The 10202-nt window shown below is 42.0% G+C and overlaps 1 long non-coding RNA gene across 2 annotated transcripts; it reads right to left on the reverse strand.

Moving 5' to 3' along the window:
• Window positions 1–6625: 6625 nt before the first annotated feature.
• On the reverse strand, window positions 6626–9855 carry LOC123725129 (uncharacterized). 2 transcript variants are annotated; one of them, XR_006757498.2, is made up of 3 exons: window positions 9450–9841; window positions 8580–8646; window positions 6626–8165 (listed from the first exon to the last, which is right to left on the reverse strand). It is a non-coding gene; the product is annotated as an uncharacterized LOC123725129 (long non-coding RNA). The 2 variants fall into 2 exon arrangements; XR_006757497.2 differs by lacking the exon at window positions 8580–8646 and having other exon boundaries at window positions 9450–9855.
• Window positions 9856–10202: the final 347 nt, after the last annotated feature.

Below are 10202 nucleotides of genomic sequence, written 5' to 3' on the forward strand. Positions count from 1 at the left end.
ACATAAACCACACTTGAACTATGAGTACTGCCAGGAGTACATTTACTGTACTGCCACGAGTAAATTTACAGTTCGAACAACAATTTATGAAAAAAAAGGGATTTGTTGTACTGTTAACCACCACTACCTCAGCTGAGCGTAGTTTTCCGTCGGAGTAACCCTCTCAAGGTTTATAGTTTGTTTTATTGTTCACATTACTACATCTGTTGTCTAGTTTGTGTCTCTTTATTTTTTAATGCAGGAGTTTGTTTTCAACTCACTCAATATTGTTAGCCTGAATGCTAGGGGTTTGAGAGATCTTACAATAAGCAAAGCCTTATTTTTATATTGTCAACGCAGTAATGCAGATTTTGTCCTTCTTCAGGAAACTCATTAGTGTGAAAGTGACTTGAAATTTTGGAAGTCATGGCCTATTTCACTCATGGATCAAACCATTCTGCTGTTGTTTTTACGATTATCCACAAGTTTAAAGGTGACATTCTCGAATCCACATCTTCACAGGATGGCAGATGGGTCATAGTAACTGTTAAACTTGACAATGCTATTTTCATCATCTGTAATGTGTATGGACATAACTCACATGCTCCAAATTAGACACTTTTTACGCAACAAATACTCAGAGGCTTTTCTAATTATCTCAGGTGATTTTAACAAAACACCTGATGACTCTGCTGATCGTTTTCCTCCTAGAATGAGTCAAAGCTCTCAAAATACCAATATCATCACAACGTTATGCAAGGATCTCTCTGTTGATGATGCCTGGCATTATTTCAATCCAGATGCAAAGGGTTGTACCTGGACCAATAAAACTATGTCACGAAATCTAGAATATATTTATTCCTAATTTCCCCCTTTTTGTTACAATTTGTTATAGATGTAGATCATCAGTTCTGATCATCATTTGATTTCCCTGAATTTACAAGCTATTAAAAAATCTAAAGGTATTCAAAGATATTGGAAATTAAACAACACACTTCTTCGAGATCCTATTTTCGTTGGAAACATCAAATTGTTAGCCAAAGATATTTTTGCAAGAACAGACATGGGTCATGGAAGTAGATGGGAATTCTTCAAATATAAAGTAAGAATTGTAGCCATTAAACGTGCCAAAGATCTGAAGAATCGTAGAGAAAAAGATTTGATGAGCAAGCTTGACAGTTTTCTAAAGAAGTGTCTGTATTTCAATCTTTACAACTAGAATTAGAATAGCTTTACACGGATCTGGCAACGGGTGCCTTTGTCAGATCAAGAGCCAAAATGGATTGAAGAGGGGGAAAGAAACACCAGTTATTTTTTTGCACTTGAAAAGAGAAATTACAAAAGAAAATCTATAACGACGCTCAAAATTAATGATGTATTATGCAAAGATTACAATATCAACATTTGTCAATTCCTTTTATGAAAACCTTTACAACTCACAATTTCAGGAAGATGGTTGTGAAAGCTACATTTGCCACATTCAGAATGATGTCCCTGTAATTGAGGATGATTTCCACTCAGTTTGCGATTCACCTGTGTCAATCTAAGAAATTAGATTGAATTCAATGAAAAAAGGGAAATCACCTGGCCCTGATGGCCTGTCAGTTGAATTCCATAGGCAGTTTTGGGAGTTACTAGAAGACCCTATTTTGAATGTTTCAAGATTGCATTGTAAATGGTGAAATAGTCTCCACTACAAAACAGGGCCTCATTCCACTGATTCTGAAGCCTGATAAAGAACCTTCTCTCATTTTTTTTATTTAACTAGGCAAGTCAGTTAAGAACAAATTCGTATTTACAACAACGGCCTAGGAACAGTGGGTTAACTACCTTGTTCAGGGGCAGAATGACAGATTTTTACCTTGTCAGCTCGGGGATTCGATTTTGCAAACTTTCGGTTACTGGCCCAACGCTCTAACCACTAGGCTATCTGCCGCCCCATTGATAATTGGAGACAAATCACTTGATTAAATATTGATTACAATTGATTCCTCTTGTTTATGCCAAAAGATTAAAGAAAGGAATTGATACATTTATAAATTAGGCTCAAACAGGATTTGTGAAGGGCCGTCACATAAACTCCAACATTCGTTTAGTCTTGGACCTTTAAGATTATTCAGAGGCTGTTGTTTTATTTTTGGACTTCTGTAAAGCCTTTGACACAATTGAACATGAATTTCTCTTTAACTTTTTGGTTTCGGTGAAAATGTTATCAAAGTCATTTGCATGTTTTACAAAGACATAAATAGTTCTGTGTTACTAAACCTTAATACATCCAAAAGATTCAGTATCAACAGAGGTGTACTACAATTCTGCCCTTTTTATTCATTTTGGTAGTGGAACTTCTATCTCTAGATATTCTGAATAATGCAAATCTGAATGGTTTATCCATTCTTAACAGAGAAATCAACATTTCCCAACTGGCTGACAATACTACTCTTTTTTTAAAAGCCAAAGACCAGGTCGCCCATGTCCTTAATGTTATCACTGCATTCTCTATTGCATCTGGATTAAAACTGAACGTTTCTAAATGTAAAATCTTATGACTCTGATGATAAAGAAATATAAAATATTCCTGTAAAGGACTATGTTAAATATTTATGAATACATCTAACCAAAAACCACTTAGTCAGACAACATATTCTCTCCTAAAATTAAGAAAACCAAGAATATATTTAATAATTGGCTACAAAGGGATCTTTCTATACTTGGGAGAGTGCTTCTGTCCAAGGCAGAGGGACTGTCTCGCTTTGTGTACCCCTCATTATCTTTATTTGCAAATCTCCTCTACCCATAAAAAGACCAACAAGACCATTCTTGACATAATCTGGAAAAATAAGTCTCACAAACTAAAAGAATCAGTCTTCTCAAATAAAAGCCCTGAAGGAGGTCTGGAAGTGCTGGATTTTGTTGACATAAATAACACTTTCAAGATCAATTGATTGAAAAGATGTTTGGTCAATACAGAATCAATTTGGTATTTCATTCCAAACAATGTGTTTAATAAGTTGGGAGGTCTTCAACTTTTACTGAAATGAAAGTGTCACACCATGATCTGTTTCACCTGTCTTTGTGCTTGTCTCCACCCCCTCCAGGTGTCGCCCATCTTCCCCATTATCCCCAGTGTATTTATACCTGTGTTCTCTGTTTGTCTGTTACCAGTTCATTTTGTTTGTCAAGCCTACCAGCGTTTTTCCCCTTGCGCCTGTCTTTTTCTAGTTCCTGTTTTCTAGTTTCCCGGTTTTGACCATTCTGCCTGCCCTGACCTTGAGCCTGGCTGCTGTTCTGTACCTTGTCACACCACCCTGGATTATTGACCTTTGCCTGCCCTGACCCCGAGACTGCCTGCCGTTCTGTACCTTATGGACTCTGATCTGGTTTACTGACCTCTGCCTGCCCTTGACCTGTCATTTTGCCTGCCTCCTGTTCTAGTAATAAACTTTTGTTACTTCGACACTGTCTGCATCTGGGTCTCCTCCTGAAACGTGATAGTGTCGAACTGGCCGTGACTGACCCAGCAGACTCGGACCAGGTCTGCAACGCCATTTCCTCCCAAGGAGCCACCATTGGAAGGCACGAGGAGTTGCTTGTGGTCTTATGGAAGGGTTCCAGAAGACAGTGCTGGAGCAATTCCGCAGGTTGTCTGTTAGGCAGCCTACCATGACGGTAACTTCCCTGGCCACCCCTCCCTGGCCACCCCTATTTCCCGGGAACCCCGCTTACCTCCCCCGGAACGCTTCGATGGAGAGTCGGGCACCTGTCGGGCGTTTCTTGCTCAGTGTTCCCTCATCATTGAGCTGCAGCCCTCCTCCTTCCCCTCTAAGATAGCGTACCTCATCACGCTTGTTTCCAGGAGGGCTCTCGCCTAGGCGACGGCAGTATGGGAACAACAGTATGCTTCAGTCTAGAGGAGTCCATGGAGGAGGTGAAGAAAGTTTTGATGCTCCATTGTCCGGGAGAGAGGCTGCCCGGAAGTTACTCCAGCTTCGGTAAGACTCCCGTAGTGTGGCAGACTATGTGGTGGATTTTCGCACGTTGGCAGCTGAGAGTGACTGGAACCCGGAAGCGCTGTTCGTCATGTTCCTGCATGGGGTATTGGAGGAAGTAAAGGACGAGCTTACAGCCCGGAAACTACTTACAGGTCTCGACTCGCTCATCGCCTTCGGATCGATGGGCGAAGGAAGGAGAGGAGGTTCGATTTCACTCGCCTGCCCAAGGCTTCCTCCTCGCCCCCGAGACCACCTGGAAGTCCCCGATAGCTCCGTTGCCGAGAGAACCCGAGGCTACTCAAGTTCCCCCGTGAGACTCTGAAGTCTGCCAATTCCCCTCTTCCCGAGCCGATGCAACTAGGTAGAGCTAGGCTGTCCCCAGCTGAACGGCTATACAGGCTTCACATGAAGAGTTGCCTGTATTGCGGGACTACTGGTCATTTCGTGGCAACCTGTCCACTAAAAGACCAGGCTCACCGGTAGGAGCGAGTACCCTGGAGTACTCATACGGATAACTTTTCCTCTCCCCTTACTCGCACCCCATTTCATGCCATCTTGCTGTGGGGGAACCAGTTGAAATCTCTCCGGGTACTCATTGACTCTGGGGCCGATGAGAGCTTTATGGACGCATCCCTGCCATCCGAGCTGGGCAACCCCACTCAGCCCCTCTCCATTCCCATGGACGTTAGAGCACTGGACGGGTGCTCTGTAGGCGGGGACAGCCACAATACCACCCCATAAACCTGTGTGTGTCAGGGAACCACAGCGAGACGATCCAATTCCTGCTTATTAAGTCTCCTCAGGTTCTGTGGTATTGGGATTCTCTTGGATCCAGCGACAGAATCCCCTTATTGACTGGTCTGCTGGTGCCATCATGGGCTGGAGCCCGTTCTGCCACACTCATTGCCTGAAGTCAGCGCAGCCTGCCCGGGACGTCATCCTGGGGGCTCGGAAGTTGCCCTGGACCTCTCTTCCATTCCCGCGGAGTACCAGGACCTCCGGGAGTTGTTCAGAAAGGCCCAGGCCACTTTTCTTTCACGGCACCGACCCTATGACTGCGGGATCAACCTTCTCCCAGGCACCACTCCGGCCCGGGGACAACTGTACTCTCTGTCGGGTCCGTAAACCAAGGCTATGGAGATCTACATTGAGGACTCCCTAGCTGCAGGGTTCATCCGTCCTTCTGCCTCCCCCGCCGGTACAGGGTTCTTCTTTGTGGAGAAGGACCAAACCCTGCGCTGGTGCATCGACTACTGGGGCCTCAATGACATCACGGTGAAGAACTGCTACCTGCTACCACTCATCTGCTCGGCCTTCGAGCCGCTCCAGGGTGCCACCGTGTTCTCCAAGCTGGACCTACGGAACGCCTGCCACCTGGTGCAGATACGGGAAGAGGACGAGTGGAAGACTGCCTTCAACACTGCCAGCGGTCACTATGAGTATCTGGTCATGCCATTTGGCCTTACCAATGCCCCTGCTGTGTCCCAGGCTCTGGTGAATGATGTTCTCCGCGACATGTTGAACCGGTTCGTCTTCGTCTACCTCGACGACATCCTCGTTTTCTCCCGCTCCACCCAAGGACACGTGCTCCACATTCAACAGGTTCTCCAACACCTCCTGGAGAACCAGCTTTTTGTGAAAGCAGAGAAGTGCAAATTCCATCGCTCCACCATCCCCTTCCTGGGATACATCATCGCTGCAGGGAGTGTACAGATGGATTCCAGGAAGGTGAGAGTGATGGTGGATTGGCCCAAATAACCGGATGTTTGTTCCTGATGCTGTCTGCTCCTCAGATCTGGAGTGGGCCCACTCCTTCAAGCTTGCCTGCCCCCCAGGCTCCCGTTGGACTCTCTCCTTTGTGCGACAATGCTTTTGGTGGCCTACCATGGTTCCTGACGTCTCTGCATACACGATCTGTGCACAGAACAAGACTCCGTCTGGTCTCCTTCAACCTCTTGCCTGTTCCTCACCGTCCCTGGTCTCACATATCCCTGGACTTTGTCACAGGTCTCCCCCCGTCCTGACAGTAGTGGACTGGTTTTCTACAGCCGCCCACTTCATTCCTCTCCCCAAGCTACCCTCTGCCAAAGAAATGTCCCAGCTCATGGTGCAGCACGTCTTCCGGACCCGTGGCAGATCACGGGAGACCAGGAATTGAAGAGTTGTCTTCGACACTGTCTGCATCTGGGTCTTCTCCTGAAACGTGATGAAAGATTGCATGCTAAATTGGCTACACTGAAAAAAAAATGGTGCTTTGAATTTACTTAATTCAAATGTGTACATCGGTTCCACATGAATGAAACATGTTAAAATAACACAATTATTAGTTTTAAGTTTACTTTTCTTTTTGTCAAGTAAATGTATTGTAATGGAATAGAATCAATTTTACATGATTTGGTAAAGTAAATTTTATTTGAATTAAATGTGTAGCTTGAAATGTATTTGATCATGTTCCGATGTTACTCATAATTATGAATAACTTTGTCCATAATTTAAGGTTCTACATAATTATTAATGTAAGCACAAGATGAAATGCTGTCATTTTCTGCCTTAGTGTTTGTATTTAAACAAATTAATAGGGAAATAAAACGTTTTCTAAGGATGTGTAACCAAGGAGCAAGAGACCATTTGCATCAGTGACAAAGAAGGCAAAGGCATGCGTTTCAAAAATGATATTGTATTTTTTGTAACGGTTCAGCTCTTTGGAATGACAAATGTCCATTCACTGACATTCAGTGTTCAATGAATTGCACAGGTCTAAATCAAGGGGCTGTAGCCTTTATACAGTATCTGTATATATAAAAAAAGAAGAGTTGTCCTAACAATGATTGGGCCCTCTAATGCATTTTGTTACAAAATGAGGTAGTTATTTTTCATAAGGAGTAACAGACAAAGAATGAGGTAGGTATGTGGACATATTTGTGCATGTTAATTATATTGACTAAAAGTCACTACAAAGTGAAACTGAACTTTTTCCATAAGCAGCAAAGAAAATTAAGGAAATCACGATAGCTCCATCTTTGGACATGCTCATTCTGTTTTGAGTTTTTGTGAACAATCTAACAAGTTAAACATAAGTCAAACATACAGTGTGAAACACAACATACAACAAAACAGCTCACTGAAACAGCCTGTTTTTAAATGCAACAGCTTTGTTAGAAAGTTTGTCCCCATTCAGTTCCATAAAAACCTTCTGAAAGACATCAAAAGTGTAGCGGGGCTCAGTTAGGGTAACTGAGGTTCATGGCATACATGAGGCCGAACAGCATTGCAACAGCAAATGCTACGTTGCCCAGATCCTGCAGCACCTTGACGCCTTCAAGGACAATCCCAGTGTCCCCTGGATCCTCACTCGCGAAATGGTCTTTGATAATGTAGATCCCCACAGTAGTGTCCTCAACAGCTGCCTTGGTGGACTCTTCATCCATGCCCTGAAGAAGACACAAAGGCAAAACTTGTCAATCATATAAAATGAATCATTCGTCAATGAAGTGTTTACAGTTAGGGACTCTAGACTGCAGAAAGTATAGCTCATGAAGCACAAGAGCATGATACAGACAAAAATAAATCAAGACTGGAGTCCTTTTAAGTGTCAACTAAATTGAACTGTTTATAATATTTGAACACCGCCTATTACAAGGCTAAAATGAAAAGTGGTTCTAACCAAGATTTCTATTCAGATTACATTTGAGACATAGCCAATTTGATCACTGGAGACATGGAGTCTTTAATCTGAGTAATACAATTATGAATAAAAAGAAAGTGCATCTAACCGTAGCTAATGAAATAAGATGGAAGACAGATGAGATGATAGATACAGTAATAGAATAGCTAGTGATAGAATATGAAGGTGGCACGGAACAGGAGAGGAAGAGAAAGAAAAAGGAAAAAGGAAACACTTCATACCAATTAGGCAAGCTGAGGGAAAACAATCTTCTACCTTCACCAACCAATCTCAGATAACATGACCAATAGATCAACAATAAAACAAGCATGGCTAACTTCCCTCAATGACTTCAAAGAGCGCAGGCCATCTTGCCATGAAGTCCTCTACCAAGGGTGCGTCACGGACAACTTAATGTCTCCTGTATGCAAACGTCTTCTCCATTTTGAACTTCACCGTCTCTCTGTTGTTCCTTTTCTTCACATCAGACAGTAGAGCTTTCCGCATGTCCTCGAGGCTCTCTTCTGTTTCTCCTGAAGGATATGTGGGGCAAAGGTTCACTTTTGTATGTACTGTACATGGGTAACGGACAGTACGGCCGTAATGCGGGTGCTTTAACTTGTAATGATGCAAAAGTTGGGACCTGCTTGACACCAATTCTGAACACCCCTTACATTTCAACAACACTGAAAAAAAGATAACAGAAATGTGCGGCTCAGTTGGTAGAGCATGGTGTTTGCAACGCCAGGGTTGTGGGTTCGATTCCCACGGAGGACAAGTACGGAGAAAAAAAATGTATGAAATGTATGCATTCACTACTGTAAGTCGCTCTGGATAAGAGCGTCTGCTAAATGACTAAAATGTAAATGTACCATAAGACCTAAAGACTGACATTCGGAGCAAATTTTGGGGGGGGTATTAAAATAACCTCTGATAACAGTACTCACCAACACTATACATCCTTTGAATGTGTAGACAAAAGCAGCACAAATGTAGCAGGCAAACATCATGGACCTGTTAATATACTTTTTGTTCATGAAATTATTTTTTTCATTATAAAATATTTGATTCAATTATCTGTTGATTTATGCATGCATCTACTCATATGCACATACGTTGAATTATTTTTGTCAAATAATTGTAAATGTATTGATAAATGGACACCCATAATATAAAGTAACTATGTTCCAAGTGCTAAAATGAACTCCACAACCCAGTTAAATAAGTCTCGGTCACCTTTGCACCATGTTTTACGACATGGAGGCAGCCATGGGCAAACTGTTAAACTGCATGAACCACCAATCTCATAGGATTAGGTGTATGATCATTAGACCTTAAATATGTCATGATTTTTTTTGTTGTTGATGCAAATACATTAACTTTCACAATTTTTTACCTCACAAGGAAGAAAAAAAATGGCGCACTAAATGCTGCTGCGAAGTGATTGCAGACCATGTCGTGCACAAGCACCAAAGAATTCGTTAGCTAGCATGTTAGCTAGCTCAAGTGGTGTGCACTCCTCAGAAAACCTTAATTAGTTCTTGGCTTGGTAAATTCGAAGTTCTTGACCAATAGGTACATATCATGGTGTGTCGCCAACTAACTTTACCTCCTTGCAAAATGTTCATCTTGACCTAGTCCTGTTTTACTGTTCATAGAAGCTAGCTAGCAACATTGTCTTTTACCTTTAGCTGCCATGCCAATATGTTTCAGACTCAAAAGCACAAAACTAGGATATGGAGCAATCACTAATAATGTTGCTGCTTACAATTCTGACTACAGACAAATGTTGAATAAAAATAAATCACCATGCTTACCTTGACCACGATTCTAGATATTGTCTTCTCCGCTAACGCGCCAAGGTTCTTTCTGGAAGATTCTTCTCTCACGCGGTTTGACTTCTTCCTCATTACTCGTCATGAATTAGCTTTATTGGTTCACACTCCAACTACATGATTCAAACTAGTAGATCAGATTTTGCTTCGTGTTGCATTGATCGCAAACAATGAAATTGTGTTGTGAGGAGAAACAAAACATGTTTGAGTAAATCACATAAATCTGTCCCGTTTTTTCAGTGTAGGTTTCACCAACAATCTTTAATGTTTCCTGTACAATTTTACCCCACATAAAGCTCTTTTGTGGAATAATTCAGGCATAACTGTAAGGAATAAGTAATTGTTCTACCCTAGCTGCCATGAGAGGAATATTGACTTTGTTCTTAATGTTTTCACCAACAGGGGTAATATTCTTTCAAATTTATAACATTGAATGAGTTTCCAATAACTTTCAGAGAGTTTATTTCTGTGATAAAAAGCCATTCCCAGTGGTCTTACTACACTAATGAAAATTAATCTTAGCTTTGGTGATGATCACAGAGTTTATCCAGAACTCAGTTTGAAAGGCGTGGACTTACTCGAGAAATCTTGTAACAAATACACATTTTCCATTCACGGAACCAATTTATGCCTAGAGGAAACATTTTCTGGAACATGCTTATTCCTGACTATGTCTGGGGAAAAAGCTTGTTTGAAGCCTTACAGATATTTTATACCAAACAAATTTAAGGAAGT

Source organism: Salmo salar, chromosome 11 (genome assembly GCF_965601325.2).
Source record: "Salmo salar chromosome 11, fSalSal1, whole genome shotgun sequence".
NCBI classification, from domain to species: Eukaryota; Metazoa; Chordata; class Actinopteri; order Salmoniformes; family Salmonidae; genus Salmo; species Salmo salar.